This window comes from Rhinolophus ferrumequinum, chromosome 5, assembly GCF_004115265.2.
Source record: "Rhinolophus ferrumequinum isolate MPI-CBG mRhiFer1 chromosome 5, mRhiFer1_v1.p, whole genome shotgun sequence".
In the NCBI taxonomy this organism is placed as follows: Eukaryota; Metazoa; Chordata; class Mammalia; order Chiroptera; family Rhinolophidae; genus Rhinolophus; species Rhinolophus ferrumequinum.
The window spans coordinates 2,930,599-2,954,031 of record NC_046288.1 but is presented as its reverse complement, the minus strand read 5'-3'; the positions used below and the strand labels follow the sequence as shown (position 1 = coordinate 2,954,031).

Sequence of the window (23,433 nt, the reverse complement as noted above, 5' to 3'; positions counted from 1 at the left end):
TTTAAAACATGATATTAAAAGCACCAGGTTTCTTTCTAGGATGAACTATTTCAGGGAATTCAAAAAGCAATAGTTTATGAGGAAATTTCTTCTTTATAAAAGAATTTCTACTAATACATGTAGAAAGGGAGGCTGATTTAAAAATTCATTATCTTGCAAACCCTAATGTTAGAATTGATTCAGAGAATGATTAGCAATGGATGAAACTATGAAAGGAAAGTTTGATGGAAAACTCTCAGTGGAGAGAGACATTATATGCTTCCTGACGTGATGCAATATGAAGGAACAGCCCCATGTATGAGGTATTCCTGTCAACCTTCCCCTAACACCAAAATCAAAGCTTAACCTGAATCTATTAAGTATTTTAAGCTAAATTCTAATTTACAGAAAGTTTAGAGGTTAGAGAAATAAGTTATCTAGGAAAGCCAACAGAAAAGTCCAGAATGGTAAATATTCTATGGGATAGTTTATCCAGTTTCTCTAACAAGTCATGAACAAGAAGGAAAGAAAGATGAAGAGAAGGAAAGGAGGGTAGATGTGTGAGAGGGAGGAGGAAGGGAAAATGGTGGAGGGGAATAACAGACATTTTAATTATAGAACAGTCCTAACAACCAAATGCTGTATGAATCTTGTTTGGATTCTAAATAAACCTAATGTAAAATGACAGGGAAAACTGAATAGAGAGATAATATCAGGTGTTTTGTTTAAACACCTGTATTGTTTATTTTGTTTAAAGTGACAAGGTATTATGCTTATATAAGAAATATATCTTTTTTTAAAAAATAGAGATGAATATTGAATAATATAGGAGTTAAAAGATGAAGCCTGGGATATGCTTTAAAATACTTGAGAAAAAAAGGAGGAAGTAGATGAACCAAATGTGGCAAATTTTTGTTAACTCTTAAATTTGGGCCATAGATGCAGGGAACTTATTACACAAGTCTCTCTCTTGTATATGTTTGAAATTTTTTACAATAAGCTTTTAAAAATCAGGCCCCTGGAACATGATCTTGTAACCCAAATATATTCCAGTATAAGTAAAAATGGAATTGTTATCTACTAACCTACTACATACCAAACACTCACAACCTAGACAAAAGATGCAAAAGATATGACAGATCGTCCTGTGATGGGCATAGAGGCGATCATATTTTAAAATTCATTAAAAATTAAATTTGTTTTGTACATATTGTTATTGTGTTTATGTACATCTATAGAGGAAAAAATTTTGTAAATTTTAATCCAACGGTAACTTAGAAAAACAAAATTTCACAAAAATAATTTATATACTCCCCAAATAAACTAAGATATAACTGTTTTTAGAGCACACTGAACCAATGCAAAGGAAATTATTTTATTTTATTATCTTCTTACCTCCTCCATATTTCAATAAACTCATGCTGCCTTCTGGTTTTAATGGTACATATTACTTGGGTCTGCATTTTCAAAAACTGTCCCATGATTCAAATGACTCGTTCTTTAACCAACTGATACTCCCTTCTCTGAATAAGACAGATTAGTCTCAGCCACATAATAGGAGGTAGTATGTTACAGCCTCACTGTGTTAAATATAAAACAGCATGATGTTTTATGCTTAGTAGGTTCAGGTACTCCAATGAATGACAGACAAAAGTTTAACATCATCTGAAAACAATTCATTAAAGTTGCACTTATGATGACAATTAAATTGAATTAATCCACAAATATATAAATTCTCTTTTTATATAGACATAAGCCGTACGATCATAGTTCAAAGCAAATGTCAGATTAAATTTTACCCTGAAATTGTTTTCCAACAAGAATTACTTAGCAAAAATTACTTAATTCTTAAAATATTTTGCTAGAATATCAAACTAAAAGATATAGTAAACAAATGAAGAAACAAAAACTCATAGATATAGACAATAATTTAGTGGTTACCAGAGGGGACGGGGGGAGAGGGGTGGTAGATGAGGGTAAAAGGGATCAAATATATGGTGATGGAAGGAGAACTGACTCTGGGTGGTGAACACACAATGTGATATATAAATGATGTATTACAGAATTGTACACCTGAAATCTATGTAACTTTACTAACAACTGTCACCCCAATAAACTTTAATTAAAAAAAAATCTAGATAAAAATATACTTTTTTACAAATTTAAAAATAGTTTTACAAATTACATATAGAAGTAGATAATGTAATATATGACTATCTTGAGACAGAAAACAATTTGCTTCTTAATAAGGTACATAAAATAACTAGCAGTGCTACATATGATTAATTTTACAAATATAGACCTATTATAGAAAGGGATCCTTTGTTGAAGTTTCTGCAGGGAAAAGAATATTTAATTTTGACACAGTCATTTCATTCACAAACACTCTAATCTGATTTGGGCTTATATCTTCCATGAGGTAAACAGAACGCCTGTGCTATTTCCTTTCTTAAACATCAAGGGTCATCTCCATGATGACTGAAATAAAGTAAATCTCAAGTTAAATGAGATCACCTTGATAACCTTGGGCCTGGAGATGCCATCTATGGAGGCAGGACTTGGAGTGACGGCTCTATTGCTGCTAAGAGGTCCCGAAACTTGGCTGAGAATTTCACTGACACGTTGTTTGGCAGAATAAAGATAACAGCTCCTTGTAGTATAATGTATGTATTTGAAGCACCATTCTGCAATTATTTCAGTTGGCCCAACTCTGTGAATTAGATAGGACACTTTCGATGTGAGGAAGTTATCATGATTAACTACAACATGATTAACTACAACAATAGCGTACAGAGCCCTTTCCATAAGCACTTCCTGTGTGCCAGATACTGTTTTAAGCATTTTATGCATCAATAATTTATTTTTCTGTAGGGTATGCACTCATTATCCCCATTTTAAAGGTGAGGAAACTGAAGCACAGAAGAGTTACCCAACTTTCCTAAGACGGAAAAAAAAGCTTTCCTAAGACAGCTTTTAAGTGTCAGAGTTAATACTCAAACCCAGCCAGTATGATTCTAGACCCAACTTTTTAACAATTCAGAATTTTTTAAAGTAGCACTGATACAAATAATTTTATTAGATTATCTGTATAATGCATAATATACATTATAGGCATTATGCATTTCTTCTGCTCATATTCATAGTTCTTGGTAGCTCAGAAAGTTGAAGACCTTTCTATAGCAGTTTCTTGTTTTAAATAAGAAACACACACACACACACACACACGTCTCCAGACTACTTCAGTCTCTAGTAATTTCTACAATCCATTCTCAAATAATTTTTATCCAATTTTTATGTCAAAATGAATAACCTCATTTCATGAGGAAAGTAAACTGATTAAGTGATGAGCATACTACAGAGCAATTCTCAAGGCATCCTTAAGAAAGAACTGCTGTTATTATAATGTCACGTACCCCTATACTTTTTTGTAATTACTTATTTAATATCTATCTTCCTGACATACTTACTATAACCAGGGGGTCACATCAGTTTTATTTGTGACTACGCCCCCAGCGGCTAGTGCAGTGCCTGACATACAGCAGGTTGTCAGTAAGAATTTATAGAATGAATGAATGAATGGGATTTGCTCTTTTCTCTCTTAAGTTCATTTAAAAAGATCCCACTGTAAGTAGTAGCTTAATATTGCTAGTAGAATCTATTTCATATAATAGTAAAGTAAAAAAATTTATATATATCATTATAAATATATTAATTTTAAGATGTGCCACAAATTTCTTTCAAATAATCCTGTGAGTTAAATCACCAAGAATTCCTTCTTTATAAACTTCTGTCAAATTCTTAAAAGAATGAATCTTGGAGAAATCTATTTTACTTCCCACATTTAAAAGGGTCTTCCTTATATTGAACGGAAAACGTTCTTTTATTTCCCACAATTATAAACAATAACCTTTATTAAAATTTTCCTTTCTTAAACTTGCAATTCCACACTACTATTAATCACCATTTCTTTTGACAGTAGTAACCCCCAAATTCAAAACAGAAGCCATTATATTACAACATACACACCCAATCATATACTTCATTGTATGCTATACTGAAAGTTATATAGTTAAAAACTGATAACTATTGGTAGACCTTTGTTTGCTTAGAAACAAGGGTCGTTTTTCATTCATTTCAGTAAAAGAAATGCTAGATATCATCTTCCACCTGTGATGTTTACATACCTATGTATATTAAATATACAGAGGGCGCCAAAAAAGTGTATACACATTTTAAGAAAGGAAAAAAATGTATTAAAATTGTGACACTCAATATATATATCAACAACAAAAGATGAATACAAGTCACATTTGACTTCTGCAATTACAAGAGGTGCTCAAGGTGGTTACCATCAGTGTAATTTGAATACAGTTTTTTCCTTCCTTAAAATGTGTATACATTTTTTTGGCACCCTCTGTATTTATGTAGCTAAAGGCCCAATTCTCCACCTGAAATCATGGACCAATGAAAGCTAACAGCACAGAACCAAAAAGAACTGTCAAAGAAACAATGTCATGGGCATTACAAGGTATGTTACTCAGCAAGGAACATCTCCCTAAAGACTGTCCTTCTGGAAGAAATGGGAAGGACAGTTTTCTCTCTGAATTGACAAGTGTAACTGCCTAGGTATTTGAGCTAAGATCGTCAAATCAGTACTTGAAAGTGATGTTGGTGACCTTCTTTGGAGTATAGCCAGAAAAAAACTAAATTTAGATACTTACTATAGAAATTAAATTCAACATACTAATTTTGAGGAAAAATTTAACAATCGACTTAATTTGAGTTTATGCCATTTGAAAAAGATTTATACTTATTTCATATTTTAAATGGTTTATAATATTTTAGCAGTAAATTAGGGAAAGATCATTTCTATTATAAAAGTAAGCTTTTCTGATTTTAGTTTCATACCAGCTTGTATACTCTGATTCAGCTTGTTTATACTATCAGCTGAATAAAGAAGAGCTACTTTTCAATGAGGGTTTTTAAAAATGCTGACAGATGTAACATATGAAAACAACTGGGGAGGGAGGGTTGTAGAAAAGGGTAAAGGGGGTCAAATATATGGTGATGAAAGGAGAACTGACTCTGGGTGGTGAACACACAATGCAATAGATAGATGATGCATTACAGAAATGTGTACCTGAAATCTATATAATTTTACTAACCAATGTCATTCCAATAAATTTAATAAAAAATAAATTAGAAAAAAACAAGTCAACTTCATTATTTTTCAAATATCACTAGTGTCTTTCCTTTAGATGAGATTCTCTGTGTCCTACAGAAAAAGTGTAAACATTTAGCCATCCAAATGCTCAACCATTTTATTTTCAAATTTTTAATAAATATATATATTGTAGAATAAATTTATTAAAAAACTAAGTTTAAAATTATCTTCTTTATAAAGGGATAAAAGTCAAGGAAACCATACTACCATTAAAAAATGTCTGCATGTAACAATTCAATGATATAAAACGAGTGATAAATAAGTCCCTGTACTGGCTTGATACTAGAATGGAAAAGAGTTGCTAAGGAGAGGACAAGTTATTTTATGGTTGACATCCTTTAATTAACTTAAGTTCAGTTGAAGAAATTGGGGTTATTATTCAATACATTTAATCCTGAAATGTTAAAGGACCCTATAAGAATTCTCTCCTGTAAGTGAAATTCTCAAATAAGAACACTACTTTCATGGGCTTCGTTGTAAACTCTTAAGAAATCTAAGAAAACAGTACTATAACATAAAAAATTTATTTCTCCATGGTTAGAAGTTAGTCTTTCTGTATACTTTGCTTAGAAGATATTCATTTAATTAATTATAAACTTTTTCAAAAAACAAGTTATCAATTCACTTCAAGAAATAAATGTGTGGGTTCTATGCTTTATTTACACACCAATGATATTGCTTCTACTCTCACGGCAACTTATACTTTTCTGTATAGGATTGGTTCCAGTTGCAATTTTACATTTGTCTATGTAATTTTATCTGCACTGTAATTACCATCTGTAAGTTCAAGAGCAATTAGGAAATACCTGTTTTTAATTATACCATTTATCCTTAGCACCTAGCTGAATGGATGGCACATTACAGACAATATTTATAAAAATCAAATTACTAGATAGATTGAAGGACAGTTGTTGCCATCTACAGTACTGAGTTAATTGTCAATGTTTGAATGCTTACAGGATAACATGCTATGCTAGGTACTTGTCAGGTGCTATTCCTGGTATGTTCATTATTAAGCTCTAGGAAACAGTTAATAACATGGTCACATTCAATTAACATCACTCAGACATCTCTAACTGAGCAAGAAAAAATTACTCAAAACTATCTCAATCTCAAAAATCATAAGTTTGACAAGAGTCACAATCTATTATTAATATTTGACCTTCATTGCCCAATATCCAGTTATCACAAAGCTACTATGTCCTTGGAGACATTAGAACAAGCTCTGATAAACAGTGATTTTAGAATATAACCTTTATAAGCTACTACTTCCACTCCTCCCCATAGTGAACGTAACTAATCATAGATCTGACACAACATCAATGTCCAAATAAAGGGATAAGTAGGAACCAAATACAATGAGGATAAAAATATTAAATTTAAGGTCACTTGAAGCTCATAAAAATGTAGCCAAATTTGAATTATTTTCTCAGTGCAAACATGTGTAAGGCAGTGGAAAGCTGTCTGATTTCACCACCAAAATTGGATACTGTGGTATCATATGTATAGTTATTATGAACAGCTATTGCATTTTATTTTGGGTATATAAATATCTAATCTTGAGAATTTAGTATTTTCCACAGAGGTATAGTAGCAATGATACATTTTTAAAGGACTAATGTTAAACTAAGTGGTATTATTATATATTATACTTTCTTTGCCCCCTCTATCATTTTATAATGGAAATAAAAAAATGAAACAAATCAACAGACTATTGCAAAATTTATGACATCTATTTTAAATAAGAAGCATCTATGAAAATAACAGATGAATTCAGTTTGGTATAATTTTTCTAAAAAGCTAAACTTTACTCAAGCAATAATTATGCTATTTTAAAAAGAAATAACTACAGTAGAGCTACAAAAAACTGAATTTCTTGAACTAGACATGAACTGTATAATTGATTTTCACATTTTAAATGTTTTTATCAACATTAAGCATGTAAAATCTGTTATCTATAAAGTTGGTGCGCTTGACACATACACACACACATACACATACATTATAATTTAAGTGAAAACTCTTACCATTGATTTTCTTTTGATAGTCACTCCATTAGTTTTTCTTGATAGGGCCTTCCTATGTCAAGCAGACAGTAGCCAAATCACAAAATGACATTTGGATGCTCATGTCTTCAGATGGGAGTTTTCGGCCAATTGCCACTTGAGAATTTAAACTGAAACTAAATTACCCAAACTTTATTAAATTGTTTCCATACCTACCAATTGATAATGAGCAATGACTCTGAACTGAAGATAAAGTGAATGACTTTCATTTGCCTCCTTTCAAGCAGTCATAAAATTATGTTTAAGAAGAAATGCTAGGATCAACACCACCCTTACCCCCGAAAAAAATCCTTTAAAATTCTAGTATCTTCAGAGAACAGTTTTAAGTAAACTTCAATTGAAGCTTCCAAAAGAAGTTCACTCAATTATTCTGTAACCCAAATTAACACATGATAAAGATGGTGTTTATTCAATGATATATCTATAAATTATAGTCACAAATATTTGGAAACACTTTGAAAGTATCATCTATATTCATAACATATTTATTAAACCATCAACTACTTGTAGTATATACCATAAGAAGTTAAAGGTTGCACTGAAGAGACATGCCCTGCCTGAAAACACTATTCTTTGTATTGAGAAGATAAAATTTATAGTTATCAACTTCTAATTATAGTGTAAAAACAACTCAGCCCCTTTTCTGCACCAATTTAGGCTCCTTTTTTTCTTAATTACTTTTTATAGCTAATCTTTGTAGAACCTATCAATTATATATGATTTTTGACCATTAGGTGTTATGACTATTGAGTTTTACAGTCTGTTTTGATGCTTCTCAAAAATTATGCATATTAAATTGTCCCCAAACGTTGTTAAGATATACCTTAGAGCCCCAATATCCTTTCTGCCCAGCTATAAGCTGGTCCATTTCAATAATTATTTATCCTTGACAATTTAAGCCTTTGACAAATATACAACAGAAAAAAGCTAAATGAAAACATGAAAGGAAAGGAAAACATGTCCTTATCTTCCTAAAGTATCATGTTTACCGCCGATTAAAAACTGTTTCTGAATGTCAACTATAACAGATCCAAAATTAAGGGCACATAACTAGGTGGTTATCCAAGACTCAGATTAAAATGCTAAACGTAACATGTTTAGCATTTAGCATAAATTCTCAGATATTCTGTGTGCCTGCTCACTCTCTCACACACACACAGTTCTTGTGTACACGCGCATGCACAACTATCCAACCTATACCCTGAAAGATATTGATAACCTGATACCACAGTTTTATATAAGAGAGAATATACAGTGAATATCAACTTATAGTTAAAAAGAGAAACTGATTTCAGAACAAAGCCCACAGCTTAACAGAATGTCTCTGAGTTAATCACACTGGCCCCAAACAGTTTGATATCCTAGAAACAGGCTTATTCCATTCTATCCAATAATTTTAATCCAAAATCCTCAATAGCAATAACATTTGCAAACTATTCAGAGACTAACAGAGTTATTTCCTGGGTACTATGAGAAACAAAAGAAAAGTTTAATTCCTTTCTCAAGGAGTTTATAGTCCAAAACTTGACATGGGGCTGGGGAGAGGAGAAAACAGCTCATAAAGACATATGAATGGTCAGAATTCCAAGAAAGAAACAAGTACATTGGGCAGCTTAAATTGTTGGAATAGGTTTGTTACATGTGGAGCTGATCTGAGAAGACTATATCAAGAAGCATTTCTGAAGCAGAAATATACAACCACTTTATTCTTAGCCTGATGAAACCCACAAAAGCAAAAATTAATTAAATATACGGGTGGCCGGTTAGCTCAGCTGGTTAGAGCATGGTACTAATAACACCAAGGTTGATGGTTCGACCCCTGCATGGGCCAGTGAGCTGTGCTCTCCTTAAAAAATATAATAAAAATAATAATACTAATTAAATATAGAATATGGCTATGGAAGTATTTATGTCCTCACTCTGGAAGAAGATCAAAAGATCAAAGATAATTCCTTAGCCTAATGAAATTATAGAGCATGTAAATATACATACACATATATGAAAAATCAGGCTTTCAGTGTAAGAGAAATAATTCTAAATTTGTTCATGTCACTCATCCTAGTGATTCCAATCATCATGGTGGTAATTTAACTTTTAATCCAAGAGACATAATCTTAAACCAGTAACAGGACTTTGTTTATATTACAAACAAATATTTTTTTCTTTAAAAAAAAAAGACATAATCTTGAAAACCCCTATCAGATTAACAAAATCATGAATCGAAAAGCACAGAATGATCCTCTTGGTGTGAACGTTATCAATAATGCAGCTACGTAACAAAACCAGTGGCACCTTCCAGCAATGGGGTGCAGGAAGTATCTTGCACTGTGTTTGTGTATAATCTTAAATATATTCTACTAATCCACTTGTAAGAGTTTTATAATTTAACATTACTCTTCACTTTATAAGTGAAGAAACAGGTCTAATAATAGGACATTATTTGTCCAAAGTGACACAGCAAGTCAGCAGCAAAATCAAGACCCCGTAAGAACAAATGCTTCTTTTACTATAATCAAGGAAATAAAAGTTACACCCCAGAAAGAGATATAATTTTATTAGAAAGATTTCAATGTTTTAGCCTCCATGCCAAATCTCAAACATTCAGATCATCAGTCTCAGAAAATGCAATAAACCAATTCATAAAATAAGAGAAAGAAAAGTATATGATTAATTTAAACCCGATACCTCCACTTCCCTCTTTATAAGCTTCAAGGCTTATAAAGCAAAACAATATAAGCTTAAAGAGTTTTACTTACATTCCATTTGGTCACAGAATAATGTCTCAATATAGTGTGTATGTAATGTTTTCCTCAGGATGCTAAGTGTGTGGGTATGTGTGTGTATGCCTGCCTTTTCACCTAGAATTGTGACTGGCCTCCTAAAAGCAATACAGCGTATTTATACTTAGGTCTAGCTGTTGAAGCAGTCTATAGAGAATTAGCATATTGATATGCCAATACATATAAAAACCAGCTTCTCTATATCATTCCCAGCAATCCTTTACAAAGTGTGTTGTTGTTGTTGTTTTAATAAACCAAAGAAATATCCCTCACCCCATGGATTTTTACCATGTTTATAAGAAAGTTATTTTGGGAACAAGTTATTATATTTAATTTCTCTGCCTCAGTTTCTCCGTCTGGAAAAGGAAGATAATCACATCTTACCACATAGGCTTGCTGTGAACATTAGGTAAGTTAATAGCTGTAAACTGCCTAGAAGAGTACACCAGGCACAAATAAGCCTCAAAAGCAGAATATCACAATTTTTATTATCACTACCATTATTACCACCACCACCTTTGTAAGCTCTCAACTGAGGCTTAATAAAAATGCAGAGTCCTAGGCCACACACCCAGAGATTCTAATTCAATATCACACCAAAGTTTTAAATACTGTATTAAAGATAAAGGAAATAGATATGCTTGCATCAATTCAACCTTATAAATAAAATAACAAGAAGCAAAATACTTTAAAACAGAAAAAACTACTGTTTTAAAAGTCCAATGATAGATTTACTTCCTTCTCCAAAACACATACAACCCATCCCCAATGGGTTATTTCCCAATGACTCTACTATGTACTCAAGAGTAGAGAGGAACTCAGAAATAAGGAAGGAGTCCTGGGTTCAACAAACAGTTAAACAAGCTTATATACTTAATTCCCTCTTTGGGTAGAGAACAGCAAGTAATTCTTTAAAAAAAATAATCATGTGACTAAACTTATCATGTGACTAAACTTACCATGTGACTCAAATGATCAAATATTTGCACACTCATTTTATGTGGTATACTTGCTAAGGAGAAATACAAGGTAAGAATCTCATTGGGAAAATAACCTCTCATCATCTTCCAAGTATCACAGCAGTCTTGTTCCAGCTCAATGAGAAAGTATGAGCTAGGAGCTCAGAGAAGAGATTTTAGTAGGTACAGAGAAACTGCATTTCAGGTCAAAGAAAACAGTGGAAGCAGAAAGCAGGAACTTGGAGTACTACAGACATTTCAGGATAGTACATATACCGCACAGTGCATATTCTGCATCCTGCAAAGGATGCTTCCTCTCCTCAAAACCCTCATTAGTACTTCAGAAGGCCTGTTTTGGCAATGGAATGCACGATGGGGTATGTTATGATAGTCTAACCCTGGCTTTGAAAAAGTACAGGGATGAGAATCTAAAGGATTATTTTAAATAATCAATTGGCTGTGAGGAACAAAACAGATATCGTATGATACCTGTTTTTTCTAGGAACTTTCTATTCCGACCTGTTAATTCAGGATGAAGGAAATTGTAGACAGTAGAAGCTGCCAAAAGTGGGCTTGGGTGGCTTTAGCGTTTAGAGCAGAGGACAAGCGCTCACCTTAGGTAGCAGAGGCAGAGAAAGCAGTTTGAGCAAAGCCTTGGCAGTGGGAAAGTACAAACACAATCAATTAGCTCTCGTCTGCTAGAGCCAAACAGCTCACAACTGCTTTTTCTTTATGATACATCAAAAGGCCTTCAAGGTGCTACTGAGGAAGAAAAAAGCGTTTAACACATATGCCTATACAAGTGATAATTTAGACTTTACTGATTATTTCCCTATATGTAGTATGGCACACAAATGTATGTTAAATGTAAAACATTCACAAATTCAACTTGTCAAATATAAGAAGGATCAATAGTAAAGCTTTGCTATATTCTGCACAAATAAACATTATCAAGTACCTGTGAAGCACTCTCAACAACAAAACTCATTTATTTTCTTTGGAAGTGAGAATCCTTGCTTTGTTAGAGAGGATTTGCCTTTAAAATTTCATGTCGTTATTCCCAAACATAAGAAAATTTTAAATCGTATCTTTGATTCTTGTTCAAACTCTGCTTCCACCCACTGTCCCACCCCCTGGCCTTTTTTGAAAGTTTTAAATAGGCAATTTTTGTAGAATTCCATTATATTATGTGTGTGAATCTTCCCAAGTAGTTCATATTACTGCGAGACACCTACTTAAAGACAGTGGCCATGCTTTTTTGCTTTTTCACTCTAGTATCATCAAAACCCAGTGGCACTAGGTGTGTATTTCATACTTATTAAATGGACAATATCCTACAGTCTGATCTGCAAATGGATTACATAAAAGCTAAGAGCAATTATAAAACTTCATAACAATAAATATGCAATTTACCAGAACACCTATGCAGTATTATTTCAGATGAAGCTCATTGCAATAAAGGTGCTTCACTGCTGTGGCACTAGTAAATGAAAAATGGCCTTGAAAACTCTGTTTTTTGTTTGTTTGTTTGTTTGTTTTTTAAAGATTTTATTGGGGAAGGGGAACAGGACTTTATTGAGGAACAGTATGTACTTCCAGAATTTTTTCCAAGTCAAGTTGCTGTCCTTTCATTCTTAGTTGTGGAGGGCGCAGCTCAGCTCCAGGTCCAGTTGCCATTGCTAGTTGCAGGGGGCGCAGCCCACCATCCCTTGCAGGAGTTGAACCGGCAACCTTGTGGTTGAGAGCCCACTGGCCCATGTGGGAATCGAACCGGTAGGCAGCTTTCGGAGTTACGAGCATGGAGCTCTAACCGCCTGAGCCACTGGGATGGCATATAAGGTTTTTAAATTAGTCACATGGTATTAGGGTAACATTTACCATTGCAATAAGAAAATAGCACTTACCAGCTTATAAACCCTGGAGATTTTAATATTTCAACATGATTAGTTTTATTGGCTAAAAAAAGATGCTTTTTACGTTTTATTTAAAAAGTTTTTTTGCATCTGAATTTGTTTTTAAAGATTTTCCATCTTTGAAAGTATTACCATGTTTTATTCATGATCAATTTAATCAACAGTATCTTGTTATATACCATCTATTTCTGAATAAACAGATCTTAACAGCTACAATATTTTAGCGATTTTCACTCATTTATCTTTACAGAATCATACTAAAATAGTCAAATGTCATTTCCAAATTAAATGGGTCACTTATCTTAAAATGTAAGGAAAGTGAACTAGCGTTTGTTAAAATACCACCTACACTAGATTTAAGATCCATCATTTCTAATCCTCGCTCATAACCCGGAGAGAGGTGTAACATACCCATTTTATCGCTGTGAACTTGGCTAAAATCCCACAGCTATTAAATGATCTAGTTATAATCCCCATCAGTTTGTAGCTCCAAAATCTAAGGTTATCTTTCTAATAATTACTATCTGGAACACTGCCAAGTACCAGGCTCCCCCCCACCCGCCCCCTTTTTAAGGCTAAGGTATCAAGGGGCAGGCTCCTGGGGCAGAGGATAGGCACTAAGTGAAATAAAAATAAACATCATAAAGTCCCAGTACTGGCCTTACTTAAGTGCTCTTCAAGCCTGTTAAGAACCATCTTCTCTTACTTTATTCACAGACACCTCGCTCTATGCTAGTAGCTATACTAATTAATATCAAGCTTTGAAAAAGCAACGATAGCTATTGAGAACTGTAAGGACAAATGGATTTACTGACCTACCTTAGTAGCCCCTGAAGACACCGGATTAACAAATATTCACCAACAATCCAAGGCCATTAAAGTATATAAGGCTTTCTAAGATACTTTACAATAAGAACGGTTGAGATGAAATATTTTAGCAATCAAAGAAGGTAAACATTTATTATCTGGAAAATGTATTAACTGAATGTCCAATGATATTAAATGAATAAATTATTAAATTATCTAGAAACTTTCAAGAAGTATACATGTTAGCATTTTATACTTTCAAAATCAGATACAGTTCTGTGAAATCAAATATAATAAATTTAGTAAAACAAATATTGAAAATTCCAAAAGCTATATAAAGTTCTTAATTTTAAGAAAAGGAAAACTGTACTAAGAAAAGCTTCTAGTAAACTATACCCCCTTCAAAGTTAAAAAATGTTTCAAAATGGAATTTTACAGCCCATAGTACTTCAAAAGTGAAGGTGAAATTTTTGCTGTTACAATTTACTCCTCTTTTCTTTCCCTCTCCTTTCTTTTATATCATGACATTAAGGCTTCTCATTTTACTTGAAGAAAAATGCTATACTATCTAGTATGACAAGACAGAATAAGTTAACATTTAAAAATTTTGTAGGGGCTTTAGAAATTTTGAGGCTCTCAATACCAAATTGCATACAGGTTGAATCTTTAAGAAATGTTACAGTTTCTGTGCCAAACAGTTTCTCTAGCATTCTAAACAAGGTTTCACACAATAATTAGCACTGCAGTAGGTAATTTAACATGTGTGACCCTTTGTAGAGCAACCATTCTAAAACATAACAGCTGCCAGCATATTTATTTGCTCTGTTACCTTGATTCAGGGGCAAAAAGACATAAGAAGATGAGTTCTATAAAAAGAATTAACATAGTACTGTGCAAAAATAAGTAAACAGAAAGGGAACCAAATACGAAAAGTCAGAGCATGGTCAGAGAACTAAGCTGGCAACTGAGAAGCATAAACCATTTCGGCCTAGATTTGTTTGTAATGACTGTGTGACCCAGATACTAAAATATTGGGCTAATGCTTAGAAACCTGAAAACTGAAAGAAATGAAATATGCCAGTTGGTTATAATATTTTAGTCAAAATGATAGGTACTTAAAATATATAATTAGCATTTTCTATGCAAAGATTTTTAAAACTCTAAAAATAAGTATTTATTTTTGCTCTAAATAATCTCATAAATTGGCCTTCAGCTTTATAATCAGATAATAAGGATGACACTACTACATAGATAATGGTACACAAATCCTTTGGAGAAGAGGAAAAGAATATACATTTTAAAAAAATAAAGCTAATTTAAAGAACTGTATTTTCCTAAACAAACTTTGTTCCATTCATGGCCCACATCATTTATTCTACAGGGAGGTGTCTATTAAGTGATGGAATTTTTTTGGGAAAAAAATCTTCAATTCAGAAGCTATACAAGTTTTGCTAATGAGAGTGCTAGAAGACAGAGAGTAGATTAACCAGCGATTTACCTTGTACTTCCTGGGGTTGATAGGGAAAGATGGTGTTTTACGCAAGCAAAAATTTCAGATAATACAAACTCTTCCATGCACCTATAAGTGGACCGTGTTGAGTGCCTATCCAAAGCTTCTTGATCATTAATATAAAATTCAAATTATGATTTTAATACAGAAATGCTTTCATGGGTCCAGTATATACTCCGAGTGCTATATTCTTAGTCTGATTTCTCTCTGATATCAACTGTCTCTTGTTTCCGCTTTACTTTACTCCTAACTATTTAAGAGAGAACCACTAGACTATCATCTATGGTTCATTGGCTCCCTATACCCAAACAATCCCATTTCCCTGAGTTCTAGTTACGCATATTCGGATAGCTGAAGTTGCTAGAAGTATACTCTGATGTACATAAAAATTATTCTAGGGACAGTGAATTTCTTTTTGAACTCAGTTTAAACTAAAAATACAACTAGATAATTAGTTTTATACTTCTTATTAAAAAATAATTCATTTTCTCCTCCTTTTCCCTTCCCTCCTTTTGACGTTTACCCTGCCTAGAAATAATTTTGATCTTTTACCTTTATATAGTGATTAAAGACCTCTACAAAGCAGAGGCTGTAAAACTGAGGCCTGTGGGCCAAATTTATCCACAGGCATAGTTTGCCTATAGTAATGGACTTTATTACTATAGTGTTTTAAAAACACTTAAATTACCAACTAATTCACATAAAAATATGTATTTCAGGATCCTTTCGAAAAAATGAAAAATTTAGCCTAAATACTCACAGGGCCACAATCAGAACATCAGACTAATAATAGCCATCAGTGCACAAAAAATACTATTGGCTAAGGAAATAAAGCAGTTCATAAGGCATTCAGGGAAGCACGCTTCTAAAACTCTTTCCTCCTGAATCTTCTAATTTAACCAAGAGCCTATTTCTAGAACCAGTGATCCAGCAATAAATTCTTATTATAATAAAGGAAAAAGCGTTTCTTAATAGAATGCTATTTGAAACAAAACTGTTTAAATTCCTCATCTAAGTTTTGACCAATCAACCAAGAACAGGAAAGTCCTAAATATTCAGTCAAATTTCAAACCTGATATTGATTAATAAGTTGTGTGAACAAAATCACATGCACTATATTTGTATACATCATGTATATACAAAATTACTTAGATGAAAAAAGTTACTTACATGCTTTACCATACAAATTAAGATGCCAAGTTGTATTTTGAAACTAAGTTCGCCCTATACTATTTAATGGAATCAAACACATAATGACAGAAATTAGCTCAATTCACGAATTATTTTTTAAGGAACAATACTTTCTAAATTATATTCTATAATACAGTCACTTCCTAACATGAAGCACAATGTACTAAAAGGATTTTGAAGATGAACTTGCAGTAAAATTCTATAGCTGGAACAATAATATTAGTTTTATATTTCTGTCAAATCGCTAGGCTTTGTCTACCTCCCAAATTTTAAATCTATCCCATCTGTCCAACTCCATTGATGTATCTATCCATCATCTCCAACCTGAACTACAGAAATAGCTTCTAACAGCAGGCTTTTACATTCACTGCAGTCAGACTCATGTTTTTCAAATGAAAATTTAATCATGTTACACCTCTGCTTAAAACCTTTCCACAGCTTCCCAATATCCTCTATGATAAATGCCAAAATCCCGAACAAGATCACATAATCAGTTTCCTGCATTCCTCTCCACCTTTATTTCTCTTTCTCAATGCTCAGCCACACTGGAATCCTTTCAGTTCTTCATTTTGCTTTTGCAGATGCTATTTCTGCTACTTGCAATGCTCTTGGACTAATGCTGATTTTTTCCATCTCAGCCTAAAAGTTATTTCCCTTGTCCTTCCCTGATTTGACCATCAACACTGCCCCACTATTCCAGGCCAAGTTAGGTTTGCTTGTAACATACTCTCATATCACCTTATAACGTCTACCTTAATGTTCATTTTAGTTGTAATTATTTGTTTAGTTTCAGTCTTTTCCAAAATTGGTGGTTTCATGAAGACACAGAACTTATCTGTCTTGTTTACTGTTTTACAATATCATTTAACATAATGCCTGGCATACAATTAATAGCATTTAATAAATATATGTTGAATAACTGAACTTCATTAAATTGAAGTTAATCCATTACTAAATTCCTGTTGAAAGGGTAGCATAGTACAGTACATATATCTGGAAGTCTTAAAGACCTGGTTTATAATCCCAGATCTACCACTTACTGTTTGACCTTACGAATCAAACACTCAAGATTCTTTACCTCAATTAAGAACACTAGCCACATATAACTTTACGGATGTTTTCAGATTTTTTTAGTAGATACCCAGGAGAGGGGTTGCTGGGTCCTATGGTAATTCTATTCTTAATTTTTTGAGGAACCTCCACAATGCCTTCCATAGCAGCTGCACCAGTCTGCATTCCCACCCACAGTGTATGAGGGTTCCTTTTTCTCCACAGCCTCTCCAACACTTGCTATTATTTGTATTGTTGATGTTTTTATTCGCATCTCTCTGATGATTAGTGATATTGAGCATTTTTTCATATGTCTATTGGCCATTTGTATGTCCTCTTTGGAGAAATGTCTATATAGGTGCTCCTATGTTCATTGCAGCTTTATTTACAGTGGCCAAGACATGGAAACAACCAAAGTGGCCTTCTATAGATGAATGGATAAAGAAGTTGTGGTATATATACACAATGGAATACTACTCTGCCATAAGAAAAGATGAAATAGTGCCATTTGTGAAAACATGGGTGGATTTTGAGATTATTATGCTAAGCGAAATAAGTCAGACAGAAAAAGTAGAGAACCATATGATTTCACTGATATGTCGTATATAAAACTGAAAACAATAAAAGAACAAGACAAACAAATGAAGAAACAAAAACACATAGACACAGACGATAGTTTAGTGGTTACCAGAGGGTAAGGGGGGAGGCGGGTGGTAGATGAGGGTAAAGGGGATCAAATATACGGTGATGCGAGGAGAACTGACTCTGGGTGGTGTACGCACAATGTGATATATAGATGATGTATTACAGAATTGTACACCTGAAATCTATGTAACTTTACTAACAACTGTCACACCAATAAACTTTTTAATTAAAAAAAAACACTATCCAATTCCTGCTCTTTCTTATGTACCTGTGTGTGTATGGGGAGGGGGGGTAGGTGGGTTTGTGGGGGACGCAACTGTCTATTTTCTCAAGTCTAAAATGCATATTTTTTTTCACTTTAACATTTTTCATATCAAGAGGAGTCTTACAGTAGATATCCAAAGAACCTTGCCAGACATTACATAAGTTATAATATCTTGTCACTGTCTATCCATGTATGGACTTAGACATAACTAAGAATATGCCTTTTATCTGTTACCTCAGTTATCTACATTGATAGAACCATAAACAGTTCAACTTTAACTTAACGTTAAATCCCTAATTACCTCTTGAAGTTTCTTTATAAAGATCACTAGAATGCAGCAGTGACATAAAAAGTTATTATGAATGCCTGTTGACATGTATTTATATTTAAAAGGTTTACTAAGAGATAATTCTGAGCAGGTACCAAATACTTGTCTGTTAAATTCTTCTGGATGACTTTCCAGAGTAGTTATTTAACTTCTAGTGATACGTAATATAATTAATAAAAATAAAAAAGCTACAAGTTTAATTAAATAGGAAATGGAAACCAAGTCAAAGTAATTCCTGGATGTGCCTCTGAATTATGCTATCAATCCCCAAAGTGCCAGAGGTCAAGGGCAGCATGTGGCTATGGCTAAAAGTAATTCAGAATAATCCTTAGATAGAATGCTCCTCCCTCCCCCAAGAAAAAGTATTTGATTTTTCAGAAAAAGAGAGGAAAGTTATTAAATCAAAGGGTGTGTCTTACAATTGGTGATCTCTTAGAATCAAGAAAATACGCATCAACATGCTCTGAAACAGGTAATTTTAAAGGTTTCCATTGTGTGCTACATACCAAAAAAAACCCAACAAAAAACAGTGCTTTACATAAAATTTAAAAGCTATTCCCCAAAATAACTTATAAAGTCAATACTTAGAAATAGGGAGATGGAATGGGATTCCAATGTCATGCATTTCTCCTAGAGGAAATGAAACGCTCCCCCTAACTTTCAATCAACAGACGGGCTTAACTAAACTAAGTCCCCTCCTTCCTTCTTCCCTGTTTTCACTTTCAACACATCCCACATAATCCATTACACTGTTACAAGTTTAATTCTTTAAAATATTCTCCCGGGAAACTTATTCTAATATCTAATTATTATTACTACTGTCCAAAAATTCTTCCTTATGATTACCTTCATTCTTTCAATTGTCTGTTATACTTAACATACTATTTTATTTGGTTTTTGTCTTTGTAGACATCCTTTAAAACCCAATCAATATCTGGGCTGGTCTTGTGACCTGTTTAACCAGTAGAATGGGCAGAAGTGACTCTGGGTAACTCCAGAATCAGGGCCTTTGAAGAGCTACAGCTTCTGCCTTTGCTTTCTGGAACATTCTTTCTTGGAATTCAGCTATCATACAGTAAGGAAGCCCAATTAACTTCACAGAGAAGCACAGGTAAGGAAAGCCAAGGACCCTGGGGCCAGCCCCAGCTGTGCCCCCAGCTGGCAGCCTGCATTCATTGCTAGCCATGGGAGTAAGGCCATTTGGACTGTCCTGCCTTCCTAGCACCCCCAACAGACCACACTACACAGAAGACTCACCCAATCAACACCTAAAAAGGAATAGAAATATTACTATTGTTTTAAGCCACTAAGCCTTAGGGTGGCTTGTTGTGCAGCAATTGATAAGTGAAATACTTAGAAATGTATTTCAACAATACCAATGTCAGCACTTTAATGGCCAATAAAAACCAAAAATATGTGGTTTCTGTGACTACTGAAATGTAATTGTGAAAAACCATGGTAAAGCCTAAGTTTCAATAATTACTAAGGGTTACACTTAGATTAAAACTTAATGGTTCAGTACTTAAAATCATGTGTCATAAAATCACAATGACCATGCATGTATAAAGTTAATATTGACTGAATCACTAAGTCTTACAAATAAGAAAATAAGAAGGCATCACTTGAAATTCAAAAAAGAAAGGTAAACAGGTAACAGAGAGTATGGTCATATCAAAGTAGAACATACAGATAAAGTGTATTAGTCTATGTATTACAACTTATTTGTCATGAAGAATAGCATACAATAAACACTGAATCATACAACACTGAATTATACTAAACATAATGTTTTATGTTATTTAGAAACTCCTTCAAGGGTAAATATTGTACCAGTGAAATAGCAGTACACTGGAGAAGCAGCAAAATATCAATTCACAAATATTTCCAGTTGATACAAGTGTGCATTACAGTCTTGTATCTTACTTTAAATTTCTGTTACATAAATATAAAAGTACTGTTATACCATGAAATTGTGCTGAACACACAGAAATTTCAAGGAATATTTTATTATAAATTTTTAATTAAATTTATTGGGGTGACATTGGTTAACAAAATTATATGGGTTTCAAGTGTACAATTCTATAATACACCTATATATTGCATTGTGTGTTCACCACCCAAGTCAAATCTTCTTCCGTCACCATATATTTGATCTCCTTCAGTCCCTTTCACCTCCCTCCTCCCCCTTAATCTCTTAAGGATATCAGACACTAATTTATTACAAAAAAGAAGGATGTAGTTGATTTAGGAAAGATAATTGTCATCTCCAGTGGTGTCACTGTCAGAGTGATCACTGGGCTAGAGAGACAATTACTTTGATCCAGTAAAACACTGAGTCTTTTATGACTTAAACAGTAAAAAAAAAAATTACCTAGCAGAATTTGTACATTGGTGCTATAATAAAAGGTAGAAAATATGGAATTCCACATAAATATTTAATATAAGCTACAGAATTCCTAGAAAACAAAGAATTCTAAAATACCATATAAAGAATAAAAAGATTTTCATGTTTTCCAGACTAACTCTGACAATGTAATTTAATCTAGTAAAAAGCTTTCTAAAAAAACAGAATTAGATGATTTACTCATTTTAAAACACAACTTTGCTTTGAGGCAGACACTACGAAAGATACTAGATCCAAAAATAAAAATGTACTTTACTAAAAGAAATTCCTAAGGCAACTTTACCATAAGGTCAGAGCTTAACAATTTATAATGACTATATATTTTTTCAGTTGCTACTGGAGAATATACATTTAAGACAGATTCTTCATTTTGTTAAGTGACCCCAGATATTCAGCTAACACTGAGGTTGCAACTACTATGCCCAAGCTCTTGCACATTCACATAAAGTTACTCTTTGGCTGTAAAGGATCCGTGGTTACCAGAAGGTAAAGGGGTTGGGGGGTGGGGGATGAGGGTGAGGGGGATCAAATGTATGGTGATGGAAGGGGAGCTGACTCTGGGTGGTGAACACACAATGTGATTTATGGATGATGTGATACAGAATTGCACACCTGAAATCTATGTAATTTTACTAACAATTGTCACCCCAATAAATTAAAAATAAATGCAAAAAATAAAAATAAAAAAATAAAAATAAATAAAAGAGAGCAAGTGAATATAATGGGGGAGAAAGGAACTGGGGAGGAAAAAAAAGCCGCTTTTATGCTTTATGAATTATTTATTCAGTCAAGCAACGAACTCACTATTTCTAACTCAGTCTTATCAGGGAACTCTAATGAACTCAAAGACTAACAAAGTTTAAAAACTATCACTATTCAGCAAACGTTTGATTTTTTTCTACTTGAAAACATTGTTAACACTGTAAATTATACTTTTACACAATTTACATTTCTAATTGACAATTTTATTATCACACCAAAAGCGTCAATTTTTAAAAACAGACAAAAAAAATCACCTAGTAACTTTCATCACAGGGTATTAAGAATTAACAAACTATTTTTTGTTATTCTTAATTTAGAAAGCTAATTATAAAAATGCTAATCTCTCAACCTTTTTATTATTACTCTTATTTGTATCTGTTTAATAATTAAATGCCTTAAACTGGTTCAAGAAAATCTCTCTACACTGGTGACATGCCATCAAGATTTTTTTTACTGAAGTCTGGAATGTAGTATTGGTTCCTGATGAACTAGATGAAGGCTAGAGTCAGATTTCTCTCACAACCACTAATGCTGTTTAGTTGTCTAAATTATTAATAGAGATTAAGTCTTCTTTGAATAAAGGCAGAGATAAGGTACTTCCTTCTTGAAAAGACAAATAATCAGGTTTAACCTATGCCCAGGTAACCTTTCCCTACAGTTTTTGAGATGATACAGAATTTTTGCCCCCTTTGTCACCACAAAGTCATTTACCCTAAAAATATGAAAATATTGCGCTTTTTGTGTGAATGTCTGAATCTTCAACAAACTTTTCTTTTTTTTGCATTGAATTTGTAAACTGTAACCCACACAGAACACAACTTCTTTTGAAAAGCTTCATACATATCTCCTTAGACTTCCATTCTGTATTTAAAATTGAAATCTCTAAGTCTCAAAAGAAGTGTTTATCTGATATAATTTGACTGGACTCCATTCTTCTTCAGATAAAATACCCAAAGTTAAGTAAACCAGGTGTCTTGTTCACTTGGCCTAGCTTCCTCCCTTCTCTAGGTACATCTGATTCTCCCTGCTTCTTTCCTTCCAGACAAATCACTTCGTAAAATGTTAGCATTGATTCTCCTTGTTTAAACCCATTTTTATTTAAAATAGAATGAGAATTAGAGCTAGGAAAGTACTTAGAATTCATTTAAGTTTATGGTAAGGAAACTGAGGTCCACACAAGCTACGTTATAACCCACATATCTATAATTAGTATGTGGCACAGCAGAGACTAGAAACCATGTTTCTATATATCATCTGGTTCTCTCTGCTACATGTCCTCACCAGCCTCCCAAAAGCATCCTAAAATTCACAGAATATAAACTGATAAAGCCTTCTGGGAAGCACTTTAGCAATATGTACTGTGAGCCTTAAAACGGTTTGCCCAATAATTCCACTCCTGGGACGCTATCCTAGGGTAAATTGTCAGACAATATTCATGTCAGGTATTTATAATAAAAAAATTTAAAATAAAGCACTTGTCCAATAATGACGAGATGGTATACCCACTTAAAAGAACTATAATGGAACAATATAAAATGTTTATGAAAATT

General features: G+C 33.2%; 1 protein-coding gene across 11 annotated transcripts in view; it reads right to left on the bottom strand.

Annotated features, from left to right (window-relative positions):
- ZEB1 (zinc finger E-box binding homeobox 1) overlaps positions 1–23,433 on the bottom strand; it is a 199,588-nt gene that overhangs the window by 137,743 nt on the left and 38,412 nt on the right. Inside the window, exon 1 of one of the 11 annotated variants that reach the window (XM_033105710.1) lies at positions 7,231–7,385. The exons of the other annotated variants lie outside the window; for them this stretch is intronic. The gene's annotated coding sequence lies outside the window, so the exon portion shown is untranslated. Of the gene's footprint in view, positions 1–7,230; positions 7,386–23,433 lie in introns of those variants that run through there. 11 annotated transcript variants of the gene reach the window in all.